Source organism: Chrysochloris asiatica, unplaced genomic scaffold (assembly GCF_000296735.1).
Source record: "Chrysochloris asiatica unplaced genomic scaffold, ChrAsi1.0 scaffold00002, whole genome shotgun sequence".
NCBI classification, from domain to species: Eukaryota; Metazoa; Chordata; class Mammalia; order Afrosoricida; family Chrysochloridae; genus Chrysochloris; species Chrysochloris asiatica.
Window position 1 is genome coordinate 14,091,639 of NW_006408520.1, and position 3,954 is coordinate 14,095,592.

At 36.7% G+C, this 3,954-nt stretch overlaps 1 pseudogene; it reads left to right on the plus strand.

Annotated features, from left to right (window-relative positions):
• The first annotated feature begins 3,437 nt into the window (after positions 1-3,437).
• On the plus strand, positions 3,438-3,669 carry LOC102832779 (annotated as a pseudogene).
• The last annotated feature ends 285 nt before the right edge of the window (positions 3,670-3,954 follow it).

Sequence of the window (3,954 nt, forward strand, 5' to 3'; positions counted from 1 at the left end):
GAACCGACTCGACGGCACTTAACAACAACAACAACAATAGTATGTAACAGTCAACCAAAGGTCTTTTCTATCACAATACTGTAATGCTTATTTATCACTTGGTTTATTTTGTCAATGTTGTTTGTCATTATCAATGATTTCAATATTTTCAAATGTAAATGTTGTGTGTAGGAAAGATTATTCAGAGGTTCCGTTAAAATATTTGAATTATTAGATTTCAAAATTCAAAAACTTTTTTCTTCCATAATCTTGAATTTATAAGTCTAGGAAATCTAGCAATCACTTTTATGAGGCCTTTGATTAAGGTTTAGACTCACTTGCAAACTAAGTTAATGAAACACTTAAATATTTTATACTAAACGTGTAAAATAAATATATTTCAATTGCTATTTAGGTACTCAAATACGTGATTTAAAATGAAAATTTTCCACAACTTCAAAATGCCTTTAATAAAGTAAGCCTAGAAATTATGAACCTTAAGTTTGCTTAAATTATTTAACACTTATGCTAAAAATTTACTTTAATTATTATATAAACTAAATATTTATATAATACTCAAATTCACAGCCTCAAATCAATTAATTATACATTTAAATTTAGAATGACATATTTTCCCTGTTATTTAATAGATTATGATATATTAAGTGTTAGAAATACTAAAAACAAACAACCAAGCATGCTGCCTTATCACAGAAATATTAATAACTGTACTATGTGTAGCTGTCTTGGAAGAAGTACAGCCAGTAATTCCTCAGAAGCAAGAATGGAAAGACTTCATTTCATATACTTTGGACATGTGGTCAGGAAAGACTAGTCCTTCGAGGACATCAAACTTGGCAAAGTAGAGAGTCAGTAGAGATGCAGAAAATCTGTGAGGAGATGAATTGACATAGTGGCAACAGCAGTGGGCTCAAATATAACACTATTCTGAGAATGGCTCAGGACCAGACAAGGTTTTGTTCTGTTGTGTGTGGGCTTATGAGTCTAAATATTTCTGTAATTAATTCTTAACTTATAAGGTGAAAAATAAAAAGAGTTTTTTTGTTGTTTATTTTTTAACTAAAGAGACAATTGTCACCCTCAGCACTTTTGGAGAATACTTCCTTATACATTAGTAAGAAAATTACAAGATATATGGACAAGAATGCTGAAGGTATTATTGTTAGAGACCCATTGGCATGTATTGAGCTCTATTTATGTCACTATGTAATGGGCACCAAAACCTTAAAACAAATATTTTTAAAAAAGTCTGTTACATGAGTATCCTTGTGATCTGCTCAAGGAAATCTGTTATCCCATTTCACTTGCTCCTGCATTTTAAAGGCTTTATGTTTCTTTGGATCCTAATTTATTTGGATAACTTTAACATAACTTTATAGACTTCGCAATTAGACAGATCCTAAAATTTTAAATATTCTTCCTGCTTTGTAACTATATATGTTAAGACAAGAGCCAGCTCAATATCTCATGTATTTATCTGACAATATGACACATCACAGTTATCAAAATAATCTGCTCAATAAATTGCAATTGGGATGTAGTTGTTAAGTTAAATAATTTGTATAAAATACATAACAGAGTAAATACTATTAACTATAAATATATCCCCTAGCACTTAAGCTATTGCTGCTACCAAGAGCAGTTGTAAAGTGAAAACATTAAAAGTATTTCATTTTGAAATGTGAAAGAATATTGGCATGTTTCAAGGGGTCTCTTTCCAAAGAGTATTATTATTTTATTCATAGAAACAAAGTAGTAAAATTATCTAGGAGTAATTGTATGTATGCATATGTGTGCAAATATAGCTACTTTCCTTAAACTAACTCAACTGTCAGTCATGTTGTGGAAGCTTGTATGTTGTTGTGATGCTGGAAGCTAGTACTTATATACCAGCAGGGTCACCCATGACAGACATACTTCAGTGTAGCTTCTAGACTAATATAGACTAGGAAGAGAGGTGGACCACTTTTGTATGTTTAACCACTGACAGCCTTTTGGGTAGCAGCAGGTCATTGTCTGATATAGTGCTGGAAGATGAGTCCCTCAGGTTGGAAGACATTCAAAATATGATTGGGAAAGAGTTGCCTCCTTAAAGTACAGTTGATCTTAATGACATGAATGGAGTAAAGCTTTTGGGACCTTCATTTGTTGATGGGGCACAATTCAAAATGAAATGAAACAGCTTAAAACATCCATTAATAATCAAAACATGGAATATATAAAATATGAATATAGAAGAATTAGAAGTTGTCAAAAATGAAATGGAATGTAAAAAGATCTATATCCTAGGCTTTAGTGAGCTGACATGGACTAATATTTGCCATTTTGAATCAAGCAATCATAAGCTTTACTATGCCAGTGACTACAAATTAAAGAGCAATGAGCATTGCAGTCATTGTAAAAATGTCATCTCAAGATTTATCTTGTGATAGGTATTGTTGTTGTTGTTAAGTGCTGTCGAGTCGATTTCAACCCATAGAGACCTTGTGTAGGGCTTCTGAGGAGCAGCTGGTGAGCTTGAACCGCTGACCTTGCAGTTCAAACGACTTTGCAGTCTGGCACATTAACCCACAGTGCCACACTAGGACTCCATGATAAGTGTGGCACTGTATTAAAGCACTGGACTGCTAACCACAAGGTCAACAATTTAAACCCATCAGCTACTCTGAAATCCTATACAAGGTCATTACGAATTGGAACCAACCTAAAGGCATTTAACAACAACAATAATGAAGATTATATAATGCCATTTTTATTCCAATTTATGCACCAACCACTAAAGTCAGAGATGAAGAAATTCAAGAATTCTTCCAACTCCTTCAATCTGAAATTGATCAAACATACAATCAATATACTTTGATAATCACTGATGGTTGGAATGTGAAAGTTGGAAAGAGAGAAAGGAATAGTAATTGGAAAATATGGCCTTGCTGATAGAAATGATGCTAGAGATTGCAAGAACAAGTTATTCATTGCAAATACCCATTTTAAATAGCACACATTGTACCTCACCAGATGAAACACACAAGAATCAAATTGACTACATCTGTAGGAAGAGACCATGAATAAGCTCAGTATCATCACCCAAATAAGTCTGGGGCAGACTGTGGAACAGTCCACCAATTGATCATAGGCAAGTTCAGGCTAAAAGTGAAGATAGTTTTGTTTGGGACATAGAGCGGGAGGTGGCGGAGTCGGTGGCAGCAGTGGTGTCATCGAGAAAAGGGCTGGCCGGGTGAGCAACGGGCCAAGCAAATAACAACGAACTAGCCTAGCAGACTGTTGCTTACTTATCTTAACCAACCGCCCACCAAGTTATCCCGAGTCCCCCACCATCAATTCAGGTTAGGCCGGTCCCGGGTCCACCTGCTGTAGCCGTGTTGGCAGCCCCGGGAGGAGCATTGGCGTCCGTTTCCCTTGATTCTCGAGATTTGAAGATGGCTGCACCATCAGCTCCTAAAGTTGTGCTAAAAAGCTCCACCAAGATGTCTCTAAATGAGCGCTTTACTAATATGCTGAAGAACAAACAGCCGATGCCCGTGAATATTCGGGCTTCGATGCAGCAACAACAGCAGCTAGCCAGTGCCAGAGACAGAAGACTGACCCAGCAGATGGAGAATTAGACCCTCTGTCCAGGCAACATTAAAACTTAAGCAGGTTGGGGTATGATAGGTCGGGGAAGACGCAGCTTTGGAGGCCGAGGCTGAAACCGTGGACGGGAGAGAGGTGCTCTTTCTCGCCCTGTGCTGACCAGGGAACAGCTGGACAACCAATTGGATGCGTACATGTCAAAAACATAAGGACACCTGGATGCCGAGTTAGATGCCTACATGGCACAGACAGACCCTGAAACCAATGATTGAAACCTGCCCACCCTCCCATGAGAGACTCTTATTGATGTCACCACATCTGTAAATGTTCTTCAAACAACTGATGAGAAGAAACCTGATTGAT